This window comes from Schistocerca americana, chromosome X (genome assembly GCF_021461395.2).
Source record: "Schistocerca americana isolate TAMUIC-IGC-003095 chromosome X, iqSchAmer2.1, whole genome shotgun sequence".
Lineage (NCBI taxonomy): Eukaryota > Metazoa > Arthropoda > Insecta > Orthoptera > Acrididae > Schistocerca > Schistocerca americana.
In genome coordinates, this window is record NC_060130.1 from 342,835,226 (window position 1) to 342,863,114 (window position 27,889).

The following is a 27,889-nucleotide window of genomic DNA, read 5'->3' on the forward strand; positions in this document are numbered from 1 at the left end:
CACAAAGTATTCGTGAGGTGCTAGCTGTCGGATAGCGAGTAGTAGTATACCGGGCAGTGACTGCCCAGGAACGAGAGTTCCAGTTTCCTTCTGAAGTACTCCACCTTGGATAGCATCGATGGTGGCAGTCTACAAATCTGAAGTCTTTTACTATTTTCTTATTTTCCTTTCTTCTCGATACATAAATTGTTAATTTCAGGCATTTCTGTTTCCTAATTAGTTATACGTTTCCATGTATATAGAACTGCAAATTTGTTGGGACGCCAAGAAACCAAATAAACTTTATATTAAGTGCATGTACATTTTAATACCGTGAAAATACGACCTGCGTTAGAGACTAGAAGGTAGGTCAACTGTAAATGGTATCAAATACTTCTAACAACGTGTGATACACCAAATGACTCAATCTATCGCAGTTGCCTGTCGAATGAAACGGCAATAAGGACACCGAATTTAAGACAAATGCAAAAGAAGGGGAAAAAGAAGATTAGTGTTTGACGGCTTTTAAATTCATGGGACAAGAATGGGGAAGATAATCGGCCGTGTCCTGAAGAAAGAAACCATCCCGACACTAGCCTTAAAAGAGTTAGGAAAACTACGGAAAATCTAAATCTCGATGGCCTGGCAGTGATATGAACCACGATCATTCAGAATACAAGTCTGGTGTCTTAACCACTGCGCCACCTTACACGGCTACCTGGGAAAAGGCGTTTCTAAATAAGCTCACCGAACAAAAAATTACTCACCCCTAGAGAAATCATTACAAGCATCTCATAATGCCGTGTAATTCCGACCCTGGACTCGATAACCGCCTGGATTCGGCTATTTTGCGAGTCCACAAGGTTTTGCTGGTGTGTCGCATCCGGGTTAAGAAATTCATTGAGGACTTGATTGCTCAGCTCCACCAAATTTCGGGGATGCTGATGTCGGCATCTTACCTGCTGTTCCAACACGTCACACACATTATCTGTGGAATTCACGTTTTGTGATTGTGCAGGCCAATTGAGATGGAGCGGGGGGCGGGGATGTTCAGAAAAAACAGTTACATATAATTCGAGCCCGATGAAGCTTGCTGTTGTTTTTATGTGCCTATGCGAGCAATGGCCTCTTACACGGTGAACGACTCAGAGTGTTCATTGCATTCAGTTCCCGTCGCGATGTTCTCTCGCTAACAGATTGGGATGGACCTTCATTCTCTGCTTGCAACAATTCCTGTCGGGTTTGGAAGCAATGTTGATTCACAAGCCGTGAAACCTGTCTCCGGTCCCTCTGAGCGAGGATCTCTTTCCTGCAATAATTCTGACGTGTTTCGTGGCCACATATGTTCAAATGGTTCAAATGGCTCTGAGCACTATGGGACTTAACATCCGAGGTCATCAGTCCCCTAGAACTTAGAACTACTTAAACCTAACTAACCTAAGGACATCACACACATCCATGCCCGAGACAGGATTCGAACTTGCGACCGTAACAGTCGCGCGGTTCCGGACTGAGCGCCTAGAACCGCTAGACCACCGCGGCCGGCGCCACATGTGTTACACCGCCGCTTGTAGACATGTTGAACAGTCTGCCTCGAACCAACAAATAATCTAGGAACTTCACACGCGGTACGGCCATGGGCATGGGCGGTATTAGCCCTTTTTGCTGCTCTACAACATCCTTAAAAATAGCCACGTTTACGTACAATGTCCGCTTGAAACAGAAATCTCACTGATCGCTACTGCCTTACGGTACCTATGCGGTTGAGCACGTGACTCGATCGCTGCGCTGTCTGTAAAGGCTTAACGACACATCTGTGCATTCGCAGCGGGGGACCAATTTTTTGTCCGGTGAGCTTGTGCACGTCAGCCAAAAATTTGTCACCCCAAGAGACATCGCTGATACCGTGCAACACCACCTCCGGTCTCGATAATTATCTCAGTTTGGTGAGGAAGAGAGTTCACAAGTTTCTTCGGGTATGTCATAACCAGTTGAAGACAACCATAGACGATAAGATCCAGTACAGTTACCAAACTGCGGGTATGTTGACAGCTGTCTTCCACCCACTGTGCCAGATACTCCGACATTTTCTGCAGGACAATCGATGTGCGACAGATGCATGAGCTTTCATCAAACCAAGAGCGTATGCGTGCAGCGCATGAACACGGCTGATGTCATCTTAGAAAGTGGGTGTGTCCACAGAACACTCATCGTGAAGATGTAGGTTGAAGGACAAAACTTGGTCACAGAGAATGTTCAAATAAAAATGCTGGTTCGTGTTCACGGCAATCTAACTTAGTAGGCCCAAGTCAAGGTACAAAAAACAATCCCCATACATCAGAGAACCAGTTGAAGACGTTCGCACATTACACGTTGCAGGTTAAATGCTTCATAGGACCGTCGGTGCACTCGACACCTTGCATCATTTGGGAAAACAAGGCAAAACCTTGACCATAATACACGACAACCGTCAGCTGCTGACCATTTTCCATGTTATTTGGCAAGATGAAGACGTGCAGCATATGGGACACTGTAAGCAGTAGCCTTTTCCTAGATACCCAACACCAAATGTCTATTACAGGCAGTTTCCTTCGTAATGTTCGATCAGAAACTGGTTGAGGCGAACCTCCATTCACTCAAAGTATCAGTTCCTGCCCGGTTTGAAAAATATTGTCATTTGTAAGGGCCATGACGCTCGTCTAAAGTCCCTGGCGGATAGAATGATTTTACGACCATTGTTTATTATATAGATGCGAGTGGCGCTCTCTCTCTCTCTCTCTCTCTCTCTCTCTCTCTCTCTCTCTCTCTCTCTCTCTCTCCACTGCCATGGCTTACATCAACGGGGTAGGGTCACGTGAAAGCCTAGTACCAGATCCACATCATCTACGGCGTTCCAGGGCGAACAGATCTCTTCCTAAGGCGACGATAAATGTTTTGTCCAGAGAGCAAACTTCTCATTTCTCACAACAGTATGGCTATATTTTGTAGTTGGTGTTATTAAAAATGTGCTATTATGCAGTATAGTACAGGACTGACTTCTAGTATGGATTAGTTGCTGTTAGTTAAGTGTTCTTGCAACCATAAACAGTACTCTTAAGTAACAGGTGAAGACAGCGAAAGTTGCGTGTTCGTCCTTTCGTTGAGGAGTTCAGTATTCTTACCCTCTTCTTATTAATATTCTGCACCCCTTCTTCTTCGAAATCGAAATTCCCACCCTGCCATTACCTGTCATACATTGAAATTCAGGACGAGAACGGAGTTTTGATTACATTCCTATCTTCCACCTGAATTATTAACCGTCACAAAGAAGTCCAGCTAATTTACCCAGTCGCATTAATTACAGAAAATACGCGACGAAATTCCACAAATTCTTATAATATGCGCAAAGAGCTAACAAAGTAAAGACTGACTTAGTTACCCAATTACGCAGTTATGCAGCGTTACAACAAAAGAAAGAAAAATACACTGAGGTGACAAAAGTTATGGGACAGTTATGTGCAAATAAACGGATGGCTGTGGTATCGCTAACACAAGGCATGAAAGGACAGTACATTGACAGAGCTGTCTTTTGAGTAGTAGGGCAAAGTGGGCATTATCTTACTCTGCATTGTTGCCAGATTTATTCAAGAAGAAATGGTGGTATCACCCCACTCCGCATGGTTGCCAAATTTATGATCCCTGCCTAACCTAGTGTTCATTCCATATCACCCCATTAATGAATAAGACAGGTAAACATTCTCATACAGAATTATTATTAACATTTGCTTATGCATTTACACCAAGAGAGTAACTCTTTCCTTATTTTTGTTAGGTGTAGTTTCAGTAATGTCCAATTTAATTTTTAATTTATAGCTTAAATTCACATCTGACTCATCTGTTTCTTTCTCCAGCCAGTAAGTTTAGAAATTTACACAAGGTATATTTTAGAATTCTAATATATTTGTAGTTTTCCTCCTGAAAAAATTGTTTTATGGCTTTAACTATTAGCTTTCTGGACTCGCATTCGGAAGGACGACGGTTCAATCCCGGGTCCGGCCATCCTGATTTAGGTTTTCCGTGATTTCCCTAAATCACTCCAGGCAAATGCCGGGATGGTTCCTCTGAAAGGGCACGGCCGCCTTCCTTCCCCATCCTTCCCTAATCCGATGAGACCGATGACCACGCTGTCTGGTCTCCTTCCCCAAACCAACCAACCAACCAACTATTAGCTTTGTTTCTTCTTGCAGTTCTTCCAGGCGAAAGTATTCAGGGATTTTTATTTTTCCTCTTATCTCCTCCATCACGCTTATGTTAATGTGTGCTACATACTCCTATGTGTATGTTGGCAACTCTTCTATTCCACATTCTTGTGAGATTTCTGAATAATGTTTAAGTATACAACTTTTGCAAATGAATGTCCATTAAATGTAGTTACTCCATCAGTTTTAGACTTCGCTGTTCTGATGCTAGTGGACAACATCCAGTTCACCATACTTGTAGAGAATATAACCATCCTTTTTAAGCTAATCCAAATGCGAATAGAGTTTAATAAACACATTTTCTATGTATCCTTTAATATAGAAAACATTCTGAATTCCATTGATTTCAGCCAGTACTCCAACATGTCACCAGTTTCCATTGCTGTTTACTGTAAATGCCAATATTTTATATTCTCCCTTTGTAGCCAGATTTTTCCATAAGATGTGTTTAAAGCCATACATAAACCTGGCCTGCACATCTGCAACAGCTTCTTTTTCCAATTGCTGCTTATATTCTTCCTTTATAGCAGCTGTCTTCTCCGTATACTTCAGGTTTCTTTACTTTACTTCGAGGTCGTCCATTTCCAGTTTCCTTTTCCATGTGTATAACACAATAACTGTACTTAAAGGTGTAATTTCCTTAATAGAGAATGGTTTAAGTCTGTTTGATACATTGGTACTTTTTCTTAGGACTTTTTGTATAGCGTTGTCTGTGTTAACCAGTCCTAATTCTGCAGTATCTATATCAGGTGGTATCGTGGAGAACAATGTTCTAGACTGATAAAATGGAGAGTCTCCTGTTTTAACATAACACTTCTCCATAATACTTATGTTGTCTTTATTGGAGTCAGAGTTAGGAATCTCCAGTTAGTTTATAGGCAGATAACTTAAACTGTATACTGACAGAACATAGCTGATAAGCGTTTCTCGATCTTGAGTTTTTGGAGGATTTACTTTTACACCTGTCAATTTTCGGGTACTCTTACCACCCCAGTACACAATCTGCAGAACGTTATTAAACATAACATAACATAACATAACATAACACAACGCAACAGTTCTTCTGTAAGTTATCTGTTAATTGACGCCACGTGGTAGCAACTGGCACAGAGTAAAGACGAGCCCGTTTTAAATACTGTTTGTTGGTGTCTGATACACAAAAACACTCTTGCACAGGTTCGAATACAGAATCCATTCCCATTTTCTTACCTTTATTAACCATAATCAGATGGAAAGAGTGGCTGCTATACATATCCAGAAAGCTATGTTTTGCATGTATCACAAAATCTGTGTTTTTTTTTTCTTTGGTGTAGAACGAAGTAGTTTTATCATCTTAAAGTTTGTCACCATAGTGAGTCGAATAGGAAACTTGGAGGGTACATGAATGTCAGATACTGGACATGTCTGTCCTGCAATAGAGTATTAAGAGCTTGCATTATGCAAGACTAATGTTTTGGAAACCACCTGGCATTAACACTATAAAGTGTTTACGTGCAGAGCCACGTAGCCTTAGGAATGTGTGTGTTTATGTTCTATGATCATTTCTCTCTTGTCAATACCTTCTTGGTACTGACACAGACACTAGAACAATATTTTAGAATTGATAGCACAGTTGATTCACGTAAAATGCTTCAAGCTCCGCCTGTCTATAGCTCCATCATACATAAGCCACACATTTCTCCTTAACTGTCTGTTATATGGATGTGGTAATATCTTATAAAGTTCTCTACTGACAAGGGAACGTCCCCATCGCACCCCCCTCAGATTTAGTTATAAGTTGGCACAGTGAATAGGCCTTGAAAAACTGAACACAGATCAATCGAGAAAACAGGAAGAAGTTGTGTGGAACTATGAAGAAATAAGCAAAATATACAAACTGAGTAGTCCATGTGCAAGACAGGCAACATGAAGGACAATTTGAGCCAAGGAACGCCGTGGTCCCGTGGTTAGCGTGAGCAGCTGCGGAACGGGAGGTCCCTGGTTCAAGTCTTACCTCAAGTGAAAATTTTACTTTATTTATTTTCGCAAAGTTATGATCTGTCCGTTCGTTCATTGACGTCTCTGTTCACTGTAATAAGTTTAGTGTCTGTGCATTGCGACCGCACCGCAAAAGCGTGCGACCATGCGATTAGTAGACGCTTTTGCGGTGCGGTCGCAAAGCACAGACACTAAACTTATTACAGTGAATAGAGACGTCAATGAACGAACGGACAGATCATAACTTTGCGAAAATAAATAAAGTAAAATTTTCACTCGAGGTAAGACTTGAACCAGAGACACCTCGTTCCGCAGCTGCTCACGCTAACCACGGGACCACGGCGCTCCTGAGCTCACACTATCCTTGATGTTGCCTATCTTGCACATGGACTACTCAGTTTGTATATTTTGCTTATTCCTTCATAGTTCCACACAACTTCTTCCTGTTTTCTCGATTGATCTGTGTTCAGTTTTTCAAGGCCTATCCACTGTGCCAACTTATAACTAAGTCTGAGGGGGGTGCAATGGGGAAGTTCCCTTGTGAGTGACATCTGTGAAGTTTTTATAGTTCGTTGTTGGATGGTACAAAATAACGATAATAGAGAGAATGTTGAGAGACAGACAGACATAAATGCACTCTTAGGGGCACAGATATCCTTTGGACATGCAGTAGCCGGCCGGAGTGGCCGGGCGGTTCTAGGCGCTACAGTCTGGAGCCGCGTGACCGCTACGGTCGTAGGTTCGAATCCTGCCTCGGGCATGGATGTATGGTGTGAGGTCCTTAGGTTAGTTAGGTTTAAGTAGTTCTACGTTCTAGGGGACTGATGTCCTCAGATGCTAAGGCCCATAGTGCTCAGAGCCATTTCAACCATTGACATTCCGTATCTGCATGTAGTTTGGAGACGCACAACAATGCAATAACAAAATCCTAATCATTCTTCCAGTTCCCATATGATGTGGAGTCTTCCTAATTTGTCCAATAAGAAACACCGCTACAACTGCTCGTACTGTCTTTTCTACTACTTCATGCTGTGCGAGAAAGCTTCGTTTGGCGCTGGCCTTATGCATTGTACACGGTTGGTGGAAGTATGACATGTTCTCATTTCCGCTGAATGGTCAAAACGCGGTCCTGTCGCCTTAACTGAGCTCCATGTGCTGCAGAAGGTCTGAAATATACACTACTGGCCATTAAAATAGCTACACCACGAAGATACGTGCTACAGACGCGAAATTTAACCGACTGGAAGAAGATTCTGTGATATGCAAATGATTAGCTTTTCAGAGCTTTCACACAAGGTTGGCGCCGGTGACGACGCCTACAACGTGCTGACATGAAGAAAGTCTCGAACCGATTTCTCATACACAAACAGCAGTTGACCGGCTTTGCCTGGCGAAACGTTGTTGTGATGCCTCGTGTAAGGAGGAGAAATGCGTACCATCACGATTCCGACTTCGATAAAGCACGGATTGTAGCCTATCGCGATTGAGGTTTATTGTATCACGACACTGCTGCTTGCGTTGGTCGAGATCCAATGACTGTTAGCAGAATATGGAATCGGTGGGTTCAGGAGGGTAATACGGAATGCCGTGCTGGATCCCAACGGCCTCGTATCACTAGCAGTCAAGATGACAGACATCTTATTCGCATGGCTATAACGCATCGTGCAGCCACGTCTCGATCACTGAGACAACAGATGGGGACGTTTGCAAGACAACAACCATCTGCACTAACAGTTCGACGACGTTTGCAGCAGCATGGACTATCAGCTCGGAGACCATGGCTACGGTTACCCTTGACGCTGCATCACAGACAGGAGTGCCTGCGATGGTGTACTCAACGACGAACCTGGGTGCACGAATGGAAAAACGTCATTTTTTCGGATGAATCCAGGTTCTGTTTACAGCATCATGATGGTCGCATCTGTGTTTGGCGACATCGGGGTGAACTCACATTGGAAGCGTGTTTTCGTCATCGCCATACTGGCGTATCCCCCGGCGTGATGGTATGGGGTGACATTGGTTACACATCTCGGTCACCTCTTGTTCGTATTGACGGCACTTTGAACAGTGGACGTTACATTTCAGATACGTTACGACCCGTGGCTCTACCCTTCATTCGATCCCTGCGAAACCCTACATTTCAGCAGGATAATGCACGGCCGCATGCTGCAGGTCCTGTACGGGCCTTTCTGGATACAGAAAATGTTCGACTGCTGCCCTGGCCAGCACGTTCTCCAGATCTCTCACCAATTGAAAACGTCTGGCCAATGGTGGCCGAGTAACTGGCTCGTCACAATACGCCAGTCACTACTCTTGATGAACTGTGGTATCGTGTTGAAGCTGCATGGGCAGCTGTACCTGTACAAGCCATCCAAGCTCTGTTTGACTCAATGCCCAGGCGTATCAAGGCCGTTATTACGGCCAGAGGTGGTTGTTCTGGGTACTGATTTCTCATGATCTATGCACCCAAATTGCGTGAAAATATAATCACATGTCAATTCTAGAACAATATATTTGTCCAAGGAATGCCCGTTTATCATCTCCATTTCTTCTTGGTGTAGCAATTTTAATGGCCAGTAGTGTAGATCTCTCAGAGTTCCGCTCAGTTCTGACTTAAATCGGTATGATCACATGGACAAAGCTGCAGGGATGGCGGGGCAGAAACTGAGAAACAGTTAGAAGTTGCAGAAAGACTGACTAAAACAACAGTGGAGTTCTGCTGTATGGGGTACTTAGGAGATAGCTTCGAAAAAGGTGACCTTTTTTTCCAGATATGAGAGTGCCACGAATATGATTCACCAGTGGCTGTAATCATTAAAAGACATCACCACAGGATCCAACATAAGTATGTGGTTGAATGGAGAGACTTGATTCCAAAGCGCAGACAGAATTTCTAGCAGAAAGCACTATAGTTAGATCTGAAAAGCCAGTATATTGGTCATAGTATTTTGTACATTTCTTACAACCTCAGTCAAGCGTTGCATTTTTAAGTGATTCCTCACAAAGCACACCATCTGCTGTGTGTGATCATTCTCAGTCAGATGTCATCCTCTCGCCTATAACTCTGTGGGTATATCGTAGAACCTGTGTAACACTGTCTACATCGTATCGAGATAGAATGCATTACAGATACTGTTTGTTAGTGTGGGAAATATCTAGGAGCGGCAAGAGGGATTTACAAATATCGGCTTAATACCACGTTCCTTCGCCGAATCACTTTCTAAATTTAGTGAAAATCGTGATTTCATTACGAGCTTAGACCACTGACGACGTGCACTCGCACTTTCAATCTATTAATACACACCCTGCGATCGGCGTCTGTATTCAATATCGTGGGAAATGTGTGGAAGACCACTTCGTTTGGAATCAATACCATAACTCGATTTAGAAAGCATGTACAGCTTTTAACATGAATATTGTTATCGGTACTTATTGTCGCCTGTAGAACCAAAACCACTTTGTACGCAGGGTGACAGTAACATGGTCATTGCGATCGTGTTTTTAGCTGTCTCTCTTCCTAAGACACATTGATACTACTCGCAAGAAAAACAAATGAGGCTGTCCATCCATTGGGCCTTTTCGCTCAGTATTGTTTGGTGCCACCATCATTCAGTTATAGCCAAAGTATTATACGTAGTAGGGGATGTGTGACAGATTCGCTGTGATTGGCAGGCTTATAAAGTTTGGACTGAGGTCTAAAGTTACTGTGGTAATTTTTCCAACATGTGTAAAAAAAAAAAAAAAATTATTGCACGTCATCAGATTGGGGCTGCAATCGTAATATTTAATTTAATTACAGTGATAAACTTGTGTGCGGTTTCCTAGGACAAAACCATTTGGCATTTGTGTCACACGGCAGAGAGAGCCTGTCGGCAGAATGAACGGGCGCCGCGCGGGATTAGCCGAGCGGTCTCAGGCGCTGCAGTCATGGACTGTGCGGCTGGTCCCGGCGGAGGTTCGAGTCCTCCAGCGGGCATGGGTGTGTTTGTTTGTTCTTAGGATAATTTAGATTAAGTAGTGTGTAAGCTTAGGGACTGATGGCCTTAGCAGTTAAGTCCCATAAGATTTCAATTTAAAAGAAAATGAACGGGCATTTCTGGCTTAAGGCTCTCGCTAGCAGCATTTACAAAGAAAAATTCCGGCTGGCCAGCTAGTCGGCTCTCTCCCTCAGTTACAGGGGCGGCGCCCTCTGGATAGCTGAACAGGTAATTAATACTCAGTATGTGTTGGGCTGTCTCCACGATCGCATGTGTTGCATGTATTCTCCATGGAAAATTGAGCGATTCAATATGAATCATTGCCAAGTGTTACCACTAGACATATGGATAACATATGAATTTGTAACACTCCAGTGATCCCTGGATGCCCTCCATAGCCGGTGTTGGTGCACTGTGTCATCCACGCCCATCCACCGAGCGGGATGGCGCAGTGGTTAGCACACTGGACTCGCATTCGGGACGACGACAGTTCAAACCCGTCTCCGGCCATCCTGATTTAGGTTTCCTCTGATTTTCTTAAATCGTTTCAGGCAAATGCTGGGATGGTTCCTCTGAAAGGGCACAACCGATTTCCTTCCCAATCCTTCCCTAATCCGAGCTTGTGCTCTATCCCTAATGACATCATTGTCAACAGGACGTTAAACACTAATCTCTTCCTCCTCCTCCACGTGCATCCACGACTGCAACTGTGGTCACGGCGGCAGTTTCTCCTACCTCTGAGCATTGGCACTGGAGTGTATGAGGGGATTGGCGCACTGCATGTGGATATTGGGTCACAGGCACAGGAAAACTGGACTCGCATCCAGGACGACGATGGTTCAAACCTACATCCGACCATCCTTATTTAGGTTTTCTGTGATTTCCCCAAACCACTTCAGGCAAATGCCAGAAGGGTTACTTTGAAAGAACACAGCCAACATCCCTCCCCATCTTTCCCTAATTCGACGGGACCGATGACCGTGCTGTTTGGTCCCACCCCCAAATGAATGAACCAACAGGTACAGGATGTGTGAGTGTTTCAGCATCCTCTGACATTTATCCACGAAAGCTGCTGCTAGGGATTGGATTGTGGTTTAAGTGTGTCCTGTTTAGTGCTTCTCGATATGTCGCAGTGAACTCTGTCTTGCAATGGTATTTGCTGTTGTCTCTATACTATCACGAAGTAGGCCCTTCGTCCTCCTCCTCCTCCTCCTCCTCCTCCTCCTCCTGAATATAGCAGAGAGAACTAATTTAGGAATTTTATAGTGCTTTAAAATCCCAGTCATAACATTAGATTCGCTGCTGATCAGTTTATTGTTTCCGATAGTGGTATTGCTAGCATATATCTGTTCAGTGCCTCCTGCAAATTGTTTAAGGATGTAGCATGCAACTGAGCTGAAATTTCAAATTTTCAACTACCTCCAACATAATGGACTTCCTACCAAATGACATTAACTGTCCAGTATCCACCAGCAGGAGGTAAAGGAAAAAAAAATCTGGAAGGGGGAAGACTAGGGTTTGGAAAGCGGTGGTTGCAGGATCGAATGTTACCACATATACCAGTCCTAGTATCCACCTATAGGAGCACGGAAAAACTGTCCAACACAAAGGGCATCAATTTAATTAATTAATCAATCGATTTGATAGAGTGAGGAAATACTTCAAAGACATCCATAAATTTGGCGGGGGGATTTGATCAGGTATCCACTACCTTGTTCAGGACTAAGGTGGGGTAAGTGTAGCACACTGCAGAAGACACTGCTTACTTCTTGAATGTCTTTATTCCACATACTACAAGTTTTCATAGCAGTGGAAGTGTGAGAAGAAAGGGATGTACCGACTACCAATGCCAGATCTGCATGAGCAGCAAGGGGGGAGGAGGGCAGGGGAGGAGGATGGAATGGAGGAGGGTTGGCGGGGACATCTTGGTCTGTGTGTTCTTTCATATGTTGGTTCACACAAACAGGAAGTATCTATGTGAGGGTGAGGGAGGGGGAGAGAGGGAAGGAGAGAATTTTTTTCATCCGGAATTTGTTGGGTATCAGTATCAAAGGGATTCCACCACTTGAAGCTTTTGTACAGAGGGGGATTAGTGCAGTCCAGGGGCTGCTGCAGTGGCGGGAGCCAAGCGCGTGGATCCAGCCACGATGCTCTGACAGTGGTTTCAATGTTTGGACGCTCCTCATGCTCCTGCTGGCAACACGGCTACTACAAGGCACACGTGGCGTTTCTGGTGTTACGCTGCAGTTCTGGTTTTATGCCACAGCTGCAGCGCAAGTTTTTTTCAGAAGGAGGTGACTGCAATGTAATTATGTGTGATGACTTTATATTGATGGTATTCCCTGAATAATCGGAAACAAATATGCACGTTATTTAAATTTTCCACATTGCCTCGTATCCCACAAATTGCTTAAATAAACAATATTCCACACGTGGAAATCAATTTGATGAGTCATTCCTATCAGTCAAAAGTGTGTTAGTGAATAGAGGGGCTGTGTTATCGTATTCTAGTGGAAGCAGTAAGGATTTTGACCTAATTGTGCAACGAAAACCCATGACCTCATAAGAGTCAACAGGCTATTTCTCAACAATTTCTGAACGATTTAATTAATTAGCAAATTAATTTGATACCAAAAGAGGTGCAGGGTTTCCAGGAGGGAGGGAGGGAGGCTGGGGATTTCCCAGAAGGGGATGGAGTGATATTAAAAATACATAATAGAACAGTAGGTTAAGGAGCATTATAAATTTGGTAACCAAGCAGAGTGTGATGAGAACTGAACAATAGGTTCTGGGGAGAGGGTGACTTGGAACAGAACAATAGGTTAGGGGGGATTATAAATTTGACAACCTTGCAGAGTGGGGTGATACTGCCATTCCATCTTGAATAAATCTGGCAACAGTGCAGTGTGGGGCGATGCCCGCTTTGCCCTTTTCAGAAAACAATGTGGGACGTACGACGAACGTATCTGTTACAACAATGCAGCAGTGCAGTGAAATTTGGCATTAATGGCCTATGACCTACGCAGGTGCCTTTGCTAACAGTATGACATTTCCTGCAGCATCTTTCCTGGGCTTGTGACCATATCGGTTGGGCGCTAGACAGCTGAAAAACCCTGGCCTGGTAGCATGAGTCCCGATTTGAGTTGGTAAGAGCTGATGGTAGGGTTCGAGTGTGGCGCAGCCTCCACAAGGTCATGGACCCAGATTGTCAACAAGGTACTGAGTAAGCTGGTGGCGGCCCCATAATTGTATGGGCTGTGTTTACAGGCAATTTACTGGGTCCTCTGGTCCAACTGAACTCATCATTAACTGGAAACGGCTACTTTCGGCTACTTTGAGACAATTTGCTGCCATTCATGGACTTTGTCACCGGGCCACAGTTGTTTGTGATTGGTTTGAAGAACGTTCAAGACAGTTCGAGCGAATTATTTGGCCACCCAGATCGCCTAACATGAATCCCATCGAACATTTTGGATCATTGATTGTCATTTGTTTCACTTTTCACGATTTCATCTGTTGATGATATGCTGCTGCGCCCAGGGCGCTCGTCATCTTCAACGGCTTCACGACCTCTTTCGAAACGCTTACTTCACATATAAACACTTGTTACACTCGCAGCAGACTCACCAAAATCAGTATTTACCGTTGTAAAACTTCACTGGTCTTGATTCCGGTCTTGTAACAAAATTTATTGCAAATTCTGAGAGCTATTTTTATGCAAAATAGATAATCGCCGATGCTACTGAAGCAAATGTAATTTTTTTGGCAACTGACAGCAGCTGATACGGCTAACTCTGTGTATCTACTTTGCAAACAAGTTTACCAACCCAACAATGAAAAAATCGTGTGAATTGGACTAATGCAACACACTAAATTACAAAATTCCTATTACTTATCAAATACCCATGGTATTTGAAACTTCAAGGCACGATAACTGCGGCAAGCAAAAACAAAATCGAACTGCAGTTCCTAATCTCTGCTTTACATTTGAGTTTCGTAATATAGTTGTTTCGTTCTTCGCTTCATTTCTAGCTCTTACCTTTAGTGCGACGACCTATCGATGCACTGTTAATCAAGGATGAGCGAGTTTCAAATTATTTATTGTATCTTTTCGTAAGGGAAGACAAAGTCAATGACACCATTTGTTAACGTGACCCTAATTCAGTTTTAACTGCTGTACACCGAAGGGCCAAGAAAACTGGTACACCTGTATAATATCGTTCGAGGCCCCGCGGGCACGCAGAAGTGCCGCACCACGACGTGGCATGGACTCGACTGATGTCTAAAATGGTGCTGGAGGGAACTGACACCATGAATCCTACAGGCTGCCCATAAATCTGAAGATTTCTTCTGAAAAGCACGTCGCAAGCATCCCAGATATGCTGAATAATGTTCGTGTCTGGGGAGTTTGGTGGGCAGCGGAAGTGTTTAAACTCAGAAGAGTGTTCCTGGAGCCACTCTGTAGCAATTCCGCGCGTGTAGGGTGTCCCGTTGCCCCGCCGGAATTGCCCAAGTCCGTCGGAATGCACAGTGGACATGAATGGATGCAGGTGATCAGACTGGATGCTTACGTACGTGTCACCTGTCAGAGTCGTATCCAGACGTAGCAGGGGTACCATATCACTTCAACTGCACACGTCCCACAACATTACAGAGCCTGCACCAGCTTCAACAGTCCCCTGCTGTCATGCAGGGTTCATGAATTCATGAGGTTGTATCCATACCCATGCACGTCCATCCGTTCGATACAATTCGAAACGAGACTCGTCCGACCAGGCAACGTGTCTCCAGCCATTAACAGTCCAATGTCGGTGCTGACGGACGGAGGCGAGGCGTAAAGCTTTGTCTCGTGCAGTCATCAAGGGTACACGAGAGGTCCTGTGGCTCCGAAAGCCCATGTCGATGATGTTTCGTTGAATGGTTCGCACACTGACACTTCGTCATGGCCCAGCATTGAACTCTGCAGCAATTCACGGGAGGTTTGCACTTCTGTCACGTTGAACGATTCTCTTCAGTAGTCATTGGTCCCGTCCTAGCAGGATCTTTATCCGACCGCAGCGATGTCGGAGATCTGATGATTTACCAGATTCCTAATATTCACAGTACACTCGTGAAATGGTCGTGCGCGAAAATCCCCACATCATCGCTCCCTCGGAGATGCTGTGTCCCAATGCTCGTGCGCCGAGTATAACACTACATTCAAATTTACTTACATCTTGATAATCTGCCGTTGTAGCAGCTATAACCGATCTAGCAACTGCGCCAGACACTAGTTGTATTATATAGGCGTTGCCGACCGCCGCGCAGTATTCTTCCTGTTTACATATCACCGTATTTGGATACGAATGCCTATACCAGTTTCTTTGGATCTTCAGTGTATACACTATGTGATCAAAAGTATCCGGACACCTGGCTGAAAATGACGTACAAGTCGGTGGCGCCCTCCATAGCTAATGCTGGAATTCAGTATTGTGTTGGCCCACCATTAGCCTTGGTGACAGCTTCCACTCTCGCAGGCATACGTTCAGTCAGGTGCTGGAAGGTTTCTTTGGGAATGGCAGCCCATTCTCCACTGAGTGCTGCACTGAAGAGAGGTATCGATGTCCGTCGGTGAGGCCTGGCACGAAGTATGCGTTCCAAAACATCCCAAAGATGTTCTATAGGATTCAGGTCAGTACTGTGTACAGGTCAGTCCATTAAAGGGATGTTATTGTCGTGTAACCACTCCGCCACAGGCCGTGCATTATGAACAGGTGCTCAATAGTGTTGAAAGATGCGATCGCCATCACCGAATTGCTCTTCAACAGTAGGAAACTAGAAGGTGCTTAAAACATTCAATGTAGACCTGTGCTGTGATAGTGCCACGCAAAACAACAAGGGGTGCAAGCCCCATCCATGAAAAACACGACCACACCATAACACCACCGTCTCCGAATTGTACTCTTAGCAGTACACACGCTGGCAGATGACGTTCACCGGGCATTCGCCAGACCCACAGCCTGCCATCGGATCGCCACATTGTGTACCGTTATTCGTCACTCCACACAACGTTTTTCCACTGTTCCATTGTCCAATGTTTACGCTCCTTACACCATGCGAGGCGTTGTTTGGCATTTACCGGCGTGATGTGTGGCTTATGAACAGCCGCTCGACCATGAAATCCAAGTTTTCTCACCTCGCGCCTAACTGTCATAGTACTTGCAGTGATCCTTATGCGGTTTGGAATTCCTGTGTGATGGTCTGGATAGATGTCTGCGTATTACACATTACGACCCTCTTCAAATGTCGGCGGTCTCTGTCAGTCAACAGACGAGGTCGGCCCTAACGCTTGTGTGCTGTACGTGTCCCTTCACCTTTCTACTTCGCTACCATATCGGAAACAGTAGACGTAGGGATGTTTAGGAGTGTGGAAACGTCGCGTACAGACGTTTGACAGAAGTGACACCCAATCAGCTGACCACGTTCGAAGTCCGTGAGTTCCGCGGAGCGCCCCATTCTGCTCTCTCACTGTGTCTAATGACTAATGAGGTCGCTGATATGCAGTACCTGGCAGTTGGTGTCAGCACAATACACCACATATGAAAAACGTATGTTTTTGGAGGTGTCCGGATACTTTTGATCACATAGTGTATGTTATATCTTAAGTGGCTGAGCTACATCATTGATAAGCACGACTCTTGAGTCTTGCTTAAGAGTTATCTAAGATTCCAGAATGAGATTTTCACTCTGCAGCGGAGTGTGCGCTGATATGAAACTTCCTGGCAGATTAAAACTGTGTGCCCGACCGAGACTCGAACTCGGGACCTTTGCCTTTCGCGGGCAAGTGCTGTGAGTACCGGGCGTGAGTCGTGCTTCGGTAGCTCAGTTGGTAGAGCACTTGCCCGCGAAAGGCAAAGGTCCCGAGTTCGAGTCTCGGTCGGGCACACAGTTTTAATCTGCCAGGAAGTTTCATATCAGCGCACACTCCGCTGCAGAGTGAAAATCTCATTCAGGAAACATCCCCCAGGCTGTGGCTAAGCCATGTCTCCGCAATATCCTTTCTTTCAGGAGTGCTAGTCCTGCAAGGTTCGCAGGAGAGCTTCTGTAAAGTTTGGAAGGTAGGAGACGAGGTACTGGCAGAAGTAAAGCTGTGAGTACCGGGCGTGAGTCGTGCTTCGGTAGCTCAGTTGGTAGAGCACTTGCCCGCGAAAGGCAAAGGTCCCGAGTTCGAGTCTCGGTCGGGCACACAGTTTTAATCTGCCAGGAAGTTTTTATCTAAGATTGATAGAGATTCTGTTACGCACAGGATCCAAAGGAACTACGCCACCCATCCCGATAGATTCCTGTATGCCGACGTAGTGAAGATCCAATCTGCTTCTGTCCGTAAACCACTGTTGTCTTTCTTGTCACGAGATTAAATAAAACGCGAAACTAAAAAACTTATTAACCTGCACTACAAGCAGCTGCCATTGCAACACGTTGATCGTGCGCTTTTGTTATTTAGCTTGACACTCACGGAGTGCAGTGCAGTTTATATTCTTGATCTTCTAAGAGGAAATCTGTTCTGCAGACAGCGCTTTAGGTACTTAGATTCGGACGGAAGTAAAGAAGCGAATATTAAATTATTGAATTGGTTGTTCAGTATCGATTCATTGAATCGAACAATTCGTAATATACGTTGGAATTCGGCTGTCTATTGTACGTGTTCTGGTGGAAGTACTTAATTTTTTTAGTTGTGGTGCATTAATTTGAGGCAGAAGCCATGGGAAAATTGAACGATGTGAAAAGGAATCAGAGTTGAGCTTGCGTAATCGAACATCACGAAGAGATTCAAAGAAATTAAATAACGTCCAGTTCTTAGTGCACGCCCATGATCATATTACGAACTTTTGTGTATTTGTAAACTGTAAGACAGCTCGTTATAATCGATTAAAATCTAATCTAGCGCTCTTGCAGCCAGCTACATTTGAATTACCAGCTGATAAACATACAGCTATCGATAAGTTTCCGGACAGATATTTTACGGCATGCTCACTATCGTAACGACAGCCTGCAGGTTACCCTGTTGTATCTGGTCACGAACGGCGCCTGGCCAATATCCTCAGCAGGTTGCAAGTCTCAGCCGTGGTCAGATCACTGTTCTCTGTAGCTGTGAGTACAGTATGACAGAGCTAAGTGAATTCTAACGTGGGCAAACTGTTGGTTCTCATAAGGTGGGTGCTTCCGCAACCAAGGTAGCCGAAGTGTTTGGTGTTTGAAGAGGCACCGTATCGAAGATTTATACAGCATACAAGGAAAGCGGAAAAACATCACCCGCCAAGTCACAACGCGGAGGAAAGTTTGTGTTGAGTGAGCGTACCAGAGGGTCATTGAAGAGGCTTGTGAAAGAAAAAATAAGGGGGTGGGGGGGGGGGGGGGCGACAGTTGCAAAGGTCACCGTAGAACTCAGTGTCACACTTGCAAACCGTGCCAGCACCGAACCAACACGAAGGCAGTTCCTTAGTCAGGGAATTAAAGGGCGAGCTGGAATTCCAAAGCCACTCATCAGTGATGAAAATGACCGTAAGAGGAAAACGTGGTGCCAAAGCCATAAAACGTGGAATTATGGAGCAATTGAAGAATGTAATTTGGTCGGATGAGTCTTGTTTCACACTATTTGCAGCTTCTGGCTTAGTTTACGTCCCAAGAGGGAACATGGCGAGGGTTCGGTGATATTTCAGGCAGCCATAGCGTGATATTCCATGGGCTCTATGGTTACTCTGCAGGGTCCCATTATTGCCAAGGATTATGTGGCCATTTTGGCCGATCGGGTCCATTCCACAGTTCAATGTTTGTTCTCTGTTGGTTGGGTTGGGTTGGGTTGTTTGGGGGAAGAGACCAAACAGCAGGGTCATCGGTCCCATCGGATTAGGGAAGGCCGTGCCCTCTCAAAGGAATCATCCCGGCATTTGCCTGGAGCGATTTAGGGAAATCACGGAAAACCTAAATCACGATGGCCGGACGCGGGACTGAACCGTCGTCCTCCTGAATGCGAGTCCAGTGTGCTAACCACTGCCCCACTTTGCTCGGTTCTCTTTGTTGTTGATGATGCTGTGTTCCAAGACGACAGGGTCCCTGTTCACACAGCTCGTATCGCACGGAAATGGATTTGTGAGAACGAGGGTGAATTGTCACATCTCCCCTGGCAACCAGGGTCACCATATCTCAATATTATTTAGCCTTTGTGGTGCAGTTATGGAGATTTCGCAGAAGAATGGTACAAGATTCCCTTGAGAACCATAGAAGACCTCTATTTATCCATTACTAGACGACTGGAACCTGTTTCTAAAGGCGACGGTTGGCCAACACCGTGTTAGTCGTGATAATGTGTAGTGTTTATTTTATTTTATTTTTTTAATTCCAACCCTGTATGTTCCGTATACTCTGACATGGGTAGAAATAAATTGACAATTTAGACATTATTAGTACTATGTGCTAAATTACATGTTTTGTCTATACTCAAACAAAACGTCAGAATTCCGTCCCAATGAATGGGTGACACATCTCCAAGGCTGACCAGACTGTATATAAAAATCTAGAGAGGGGAAGTATAATAGCTGTATTTCCTGATAGAAATGGCGAGGTCTATTAAGAATTCCTGCCTCCATTTAAGACAGGAGGTAAGGAATTCTATCAGGGTCTGTCAAAACGCCTCTTTGTCGAAACCGATGAGTCCTATTGGATCTCTCTGCCTGTGATTGCTGGACAACAAACGGGCTCAATCGGCTACAATTAATCACCAGTTCTTCCCTGAAAATTAAGACCCACATTACACTACCTACATTACTGATTGGTCATCTCCAGACCATTTCCTCTTGCTAAAACTGAAATTGCAGTTCGTGTGCGATCCCTTCTCTCCGAACTGAAGTCCTTGCCTTTACCACCTATACTTGAGGTTCATTCACGAACACCTCCGTGCTGTATACCTAGGCCGCGGCTTCGCCTGGACCTTTCACATGGCCCTGAGGACTCAGTTAACCCTGAGACTCTCCGCTGTCACTTCATCTCGATCCTCGACATGTACCGGGGCTGTGAAGTCGTTTACACCGATGGCTCGATGGCTGATGGTCACGTTGGCTTTGCCTATGTTCATGGAGGACATACAGAACAGCACTCCTTACCACATGGCTACAGTGTTTTCACTGCAGAGCTGGCTGCCATCAGTCGTGCTCTTGAGCACGTCCACTCATGCCCAGGCGAGTCATTTCTCCTGTGTATTGACTCTTTGAGCAGCCTACAAGCTACCGACCAGTGCTACCTTCGTCATACTTCGGTAGCGACCATCCAGGAGTCCATCTATGCCCTGGAACGGTCCAGTCGTTCAGTGGTGTTTGTCTGGACTCCAGGTCACGTCGGAATCCCAGGCAACGAACTTGCCGACAGGCTGACCAAACAGGCTACGCGGAAACCACTTATGGAGCTCGGCTTCTGTGAAACTGACCTGCATTCAGTATTACGCCGCAGGGTTTTGCGGCCATGGGAGACTGAGTGGCATAACCGCAGTAAGTACAACAAACTGCACGCCATTTAAGGAAACTACGAATGTGTGGAAGACCTCCGTGCACGCCACTCGCAGGGACTCTGTGGCTCTCTGTCGGCTCCGCATTGGCCATACGTGGCTGATGCATTGCTACTTCATACGTCGCGAAGACCCACCACGGTGTCGCTGTGGCTCACGAACGACGGTCGTCCATCTCTTGCTGGACTGCTCACTTTTAGCCGCCTTGCAGCAGACTTCCAACTTTCTCAGCACCCTACCTTCAGTGTTGGGCGACAATGCCTCAACAGCAGCTTTAGTATTACGTTTTATTCGTGAGGGTGAGTTTTATCATTTGCTCTAAGTTTTAGCACATGTCCTATGTCCCTATGTGTCCTCCACACTAGTACTTTCAGGGTGGAGATCTTTGTGTTGCAGAGTGGCTGACTTTCCTTTCTATCCTCATGGCCATCCAGCCATGGTAACCTGCTTTCTTGTTTCAACCTCTTCTACCTGTTTCTTGCGTCTTCGTGGTTTTCTTGTCCCCTTTTGTCCATTTAAGTGTTTGTTGCCCTTCAGTCGTTGTTGTGGTTTTTCCTTTCGCTCTGTTTTGTGTTGTAAGTCTCATTCTCATTCTCACCCTTGTGGCATTGTTTCCTTCCCTTCGGGACAAGGGACCGATTACCTCGCAGTTTGGTCCCTTTCCCCCCTCTTTGAAACAAACAAACCAACCAACCAACCAACCAACTCGACAAAAGTTTCTACTGGTCGTCTTCGTGCTTGCCAAACCATACCTTGGCCAGCAACGTCGCCGGATCTCTCCTCAATTGAGAACGTCTGGAGCATATGAGCAAGATCCTCCAACCAGTTCGGGATTTTGACGATCTAACGCGTTAGTTGGACATAATTTGGCCATGATATCCCCGAGGAGTACATACAAGAACTATATGAATCAATGCCAGGCCAAATAACTGCTTGCGTAGGAGTGAGAGGTGGACCGACGCGTAATTAACTTTTCAATTTGTGAAGCTCTTTCTCTTGAATAAATCATTCAGTTTTTCTGAAGTTGTAATCATTTGTTTGTCTGTACATACACATCACATCTACCGATTTCTACCGAGCGAGGTGGCGCAGTGGTTAGCACACTGGACTCGCATTCGGAAGGACGGCGGTTCAATCCCGCGTCCGGCCATCCTGATTTAGGTTTTCCGTGATTTCCCTATATCACATCAGGCAAATGCCGGGATGGTTCCATCGAAAGGGCACGGCCGATTTCCTTCCCCATCCTTCCCTAACCCGAGCTTGTGCTCCGTCTCTAATGACGTCGTTGTCGATGGGACGTTAAACACTAATCTCCTCCTCCTCCTCCCGATTTCTGTCCCATTCGGATAATTCTTTCGTGGTTCCTCGTTTCTTTTTTCTTTTTTTTAATTTTTTAGATGTATTTTACTATTCTCGGAAATGCTCGTGGAACATGAATCTTGCTATAAAAATTTGGATTGACTAAGAATTGAACGCTGGACCCGTACATCAGGGGTGAGCATTGTACTGTAGAGACACACTGCCTGTTGAGAAAATAGGCCTTCGTAAAACTTCAAAGTCGATTTTCTCGGCAATTTTTGAGAGTTGGACCGCCCAGGCTTCGTGGATTGACATCTGAGTTCCGAACTCCACGTACCATAAATATAAAAAAATTCCAAACATCTACTTGCCACATGGTCTCTTTATTAAGACCTTCGTTTTCTTCTGTGGTGTATCTCTGGAAGGTCTGTGAGATACCCAGCCATGGCTTCCACTGCCTCTTATTCAATACGAAAAGTGTTGCAGCTGTGAATTGACTTTCCTACCTCACATCTACACATACGTTACAAACTACATAAAATGAATTCGCATTTGCGAATAAGGAATGACGACAATGAAAATTTGTGCTGGACCGGGTTTCTAGCCCTGATTTCCCACTTATCACGAGCCGTCGCCTTACTATTTCGCTATCCGTGCACGACTCATGGCCAGACCCAAACTTTCATATGTTGTCAGCCATGCGTGTACGACCTGACCTCGCACATCCATTATGTATATTCCCGTACAGGTTAGACGCTATCGGCAGATAAATGTGATGTTGCAGTGCTTGTGCTATACTGATTACGCTACAAAAATTCTTTGGACATGCATGGATGGATGCATGTGCAAAGGAACTTTTCGTCGTAATCAATATAAAACAGGCACTGCAATATCGTCGTTACAAATTAGGTGAGTGGGGCGGATGTTCCAATAATTGGCTCTTTTAATACTTCAGTTTTGACTATGTCAAAGCACATTAAATTGTATTTATAGAAGATCGTCTCTACCAATTTTCGATACAGGGCTTTTCTCAAATGTTTTTCATCCGTATTTGAAGTTGGCGGTGCTCCAGATTCACGTATACTTCTCAAAAATAGTTATCTTCCCCTACTGGCTGCTATGAAAAAAAACTTTACTGCTGTCATTAGTTTCAATTGCCCCAAATACATAGAGTGGTATTGAATATCATGTATGTGTCCTGAAAAACTAAACGTTAGAACTCAATCTATATAATTTAAACATAAAATTTATCTATTAAGTCTCGGTATTCAGTTCGCTTTTTTGAAGTTAAAGTTGAGTCGACTTGAACATCGTACACACTTGTTAAGACAACTTGCTGCACAACATCAGCGAGATCGGTATTCGGACACGTAGCCCATCAGCAATGGCATATATTCATACGTCTTTATCAAGGGTCGTTCGTATGAAGTACGAAATCTTTGTGATATAAAAACTGATGTCGATCTCTGTGATAAATAGATTGTCTTGTGTACTTTTTATATCTGTCAAATGCTAAAGAGCCACACTTCCTTGTCATACTGGACCCAACTATTACGGGATGAAAATACGTCACAAGGAAATTGCTATAATTGAATTATTAGTTGGGGAAAAAGAACCAGTGGTGAACATCAGTAAACGTTTCTGTGTACTCTGTAGTAATTATACAGTTTATAGGAGTACTGTTGGGCGGTGGATAAAGGGAGTTGAAGCGTCAGGCAGAGCAAAAACTGAGCTCCGTGATAGGCCAGGTTCAGGACGCTCTTTCACATCCACTGCTCACGACATTGTGAATCGTGCAGTTGTTATCATTAGCGCAGACGGGTGCATCACAAATCGACAGTTGGCTCTACAGCTACTGGTGAGCGTTGGAAGTTACTTTGCCTTGACTGAGACTCATGGATATTCAAAGTTTTGCTCAAGATGTGATCTAAAAATGCTCACAACATACCACAAGTTTCAAAGAAAAATAATTTCATCTAAACTGCTGTAGCAATCTGTGGCCAATGGGGATGTCTCGCTGTCACGGAGCGTTAGGTAGGTGCATCACTGCCTGATCCAGCCTGTAGCGCAGACATGACGCCGTCAGGCTTCATCTGTTAGGGCCAGTTAAAGAGTCACTACACGGGTCACTCTTTGAAAACAATGAGCGCGTAATTCATGCAGTGAAAAATGGCTACGCGCGTGGGACGAGAATTTTTACCAAAAGGGAATGCATCTCTTACACAAAGTAAGTTATAAAGTAACAAACAGAACTCAAAAACTGGCAGAGTTACGGCAGGTCGCTCCATATAGGTACTCCTAAATACTTATCGAGCGAGGCGGCGCAGTGGTTAACACACTGGACTCGCACTGGGGAGGACGACGGTTCAAATACTGCGTCCGTCTATCCTGATTTAGGTTTCCCATGATTTCACTAAATTGTTCCAGGCATATGCCAGGATGGTGCCTTTGCAAGGGCACGCCGATTTCCTTCCCCACACTTGAAACAATCCGAGCTAGTACTCAGTCTCTAATGCCCTCGATGTCGACGCGACGTGAAACCCTGATCTTTATTCTCTTAGATAATAGACGCTTTTGACAGATCTTCGGTCACCTAGTGAAATTATATCGGGTTTTCTCCGCTGTTTGTGCGTGCTGTCTAACATCCAGCCGCTCCAGCGATAAGAAGACAGGTTCTGGGAGTGGCGGTGACATTATTTGCCTGATATATGTATAGTTCCCGTTTCGGCTGGAGCGACTTCAGTGATCACGGAAATACGTCATACTTGGTTGGCCGTTTGCCCTCTACAGGATATTTAGATAACTGGCCCGCCAAGTAGGTCGGCAGTTGGCTGAAGGACAGCAGTAACTAAAAAGAAAGTGAATCGCAGTTCGTGTATGGTACTGAATCCTCTGTAATCTAATTCAAGAATACAACTGTTACCTCGCTTTCTGGACCTGGACTTTGGTTTGGATCTCTGTGTGATTGTCTGTTGCTGTATAAGACAATTCCGGCTTTTCCCATGGGAACTGATTTGAGGTCACGTTAATTGCAGTAGTATCGTTCTCTGTATACTGCTTTTTCGACCAAAGACTAAGCGTCAATCTTGACTTTACACATAGTATGCGTTTCACAGCAGTGACTATACATTACGTTTACGCACGTTCAGGATCTTCTCAGAGTGCTCCCTCCAAGTGTTAATCATCTATAAGTCTTTTTATGTTGCATAACAGTTTCCTAACAACATCACCACCTCGTACACAACGGCGGCGTCCGCAGATATCCGCAGAGAGCTACAGAAATGTTCCGTTGAAGTGTGGATTTAAAAAGTAAAAAAATAAAGAGTGAAGAAAAGCAGGAAAGTAAATGGAACTCAGTGGTAGTATTACTATACGTTATTTATGAGATCGGTTAAGCAAACCGTTCCATAAAACTAGCTTCTGGTTTTGATTTCATCGTTTTTCTCACTCAGTAGGAATAGCTTGTCAACAAAATACGGTGCAGCAGTAACTTCAACAATGTTGCAAGCAACTATAACCAACATCCATACTAGACTTGGGCTTTTGTCGTCAAGAAAACGATGGTAATTTTGAACATCGTTGAAACAATGTGCAGACGAATTCTCAAGTAGTGCAAGTATTCGGTCTTCATTTCGCCCGTATTATCTACAAAGCCTCCTCTCGCATCTTCATCTTGGTGCTTGTCAAGTAAAGCTAACTGTTTGTTTTTATGAATTTAACTTTTATGAATAATCATCGTACAATTAAAACAGGGATTTTCCATGTTTCGGGATAGGAGTCTAATGACGTCGACATCTCGCCATGGCATTTCGGCTGACAACCATTCAGCCATCTTCAGGCTGAGGTAGCTGGTGTATGTCGCTGAGTTCATACCGCATAGGTTACCTGTGCACGACCGCCCTCTGTCAAGTTTACTACCCTCTGTCGAATACTGCTCCATCTGAGGTGCGCAAGCTTGTGGGTAGCATTGATGTTGCGCGCACACACTCTGTTGAACTATCGATGCACAAAATTAAAATTTAGTGGCCAAAATAATAGAATTAATTGTGGCTAGACGTGTGTGTCTCGTCGTGGCCACTATTTCTGTGGCAGAATAATCCATCGAAATCTCCTATAGAATGTAATGCTCAGCAATTCCTGACTTAATGTGTTCCGAACGGCGAGTATGGCGATCATGTTTCACGCACCTTTCATGTACTGTTCGTGTGATCTGACCAGTGTAGTCTTATCACACTGGCAGGGTATTCTGTAGACTCCAGACTTCCGAAAACCCAGATCATGCTTTACCGAGCCGAGAAAAGTACAGGTCTTTCTATTAGGTCAGAAGATTATTTTAACAGAATGTTGCTTTAGGATTCTGCCTAAATCAGATGAAATATTTCCCACAGAAGGGAGGAACGACCTGAAGTTGAACAGCTCTTTTTCATCTTGATCGTGTAAATGGTCACAGTTATTCCGGATCTGATATGAAGAATATCCATTATCTCTGAACACAGAATGTGTTCCAGCTCCTTTGCGCGGCTCTCTCTATCAGACACAACATGTACCCAGAGTACTAACGTTCGAAAGACGCCCATAGTTTATGAAGGTGGTAGCAAATATATGTTCTTATGTGTGAGTTTACTGTAAACCGAATGCCCTAACGACCTATCAACTTATCGACTAGCTAAGACGTCTACAAACGGTAGACAGCCACTTTTTCACTTCCGTTGTAAGCTGATATTCTCGTGGATTGAATTTAGATGCTGTAAATATGGTGACAGCTCTTCTTCACATTAAGAGACGCCTAGCGACAGTTAATTTCACTTTATTGACCACTGAATTGTAACTTCGTGGGCCAACAATTCTACGGAGACCTGCATGAAATACCATCGTTATTGAAGGGCTTGTGCGTCTTAGATGCGTGTAATATTCGGCAGACGGTGGGTATGCAGGGGTAACCTATCTACATGCGCCATCGCACCAATTTGTAGAATAAACTAAGCTATGTGCACCAGCTGTCACCAGTGTAAAACTCACCTGAAGGTGGCTGAATGATTGTTACCCAAACTATCATGCAAGATGTCGACGTCATCTGGCTGCAACCCCGAAACCTCGTAGAACACTCAATACGCCAGCAAAACTTCAGAACGATCATAGGGGTTCCTACTAAAAAGAGAGGTCCGTCTTGTCACCGACTACTAAAAACGCATTTCACAAAACAGTTACTTAGTTTTTAACACAGAATTGTGATGAGAAAAAAATTGGAATGCTTCTCTTTTATATATAAATGACCCAATATTTAAGGAATTCAGCACCATATAGGATGAACCTATTATGGTTTCCTTGTGACCACTCTTCGTGTACACAGAGTTTTATCTGAAACACATTTGTCGTAGGATGCATATATTTTTCTATGCATTGTCCATTAAAAGCTTAAAGTAGCACTCTTTTTAGATTGTATTAGTTCCAATCATAGACTTGTCGCAGATGACGCGTTTATTTTTGAGGAAATGTTACATGGTGAAAACCGTAGCAATATCCAGTCAGATTGTCATTAAATATTTATTATGATGCAAATATTTATTACCTGCTCTTAATGTATACAAATGTAATGTCGTGCGCCTCACGAAACATAAAATGTAGCCTTTGATTTTGAGCGTAATGAGCCACACGTAGAATATGCGATACTATTTAAACATATAGTAGCAATACGTGAGGAAAAAACTGACCAGTCAAGCAGTTACAGTGGTGAGTGAAGCAAATGGCAGTTATTGATTGGATAGTGGGAAACTGTAGAGCATGTATGTGAGCAATGCTTACAAACCATTTTCAAAGCCCATACTGAGTGATTGTTCGAGTGTGTGGAACGTACCGCTTTTGTATCTATATTTCCAACCCTC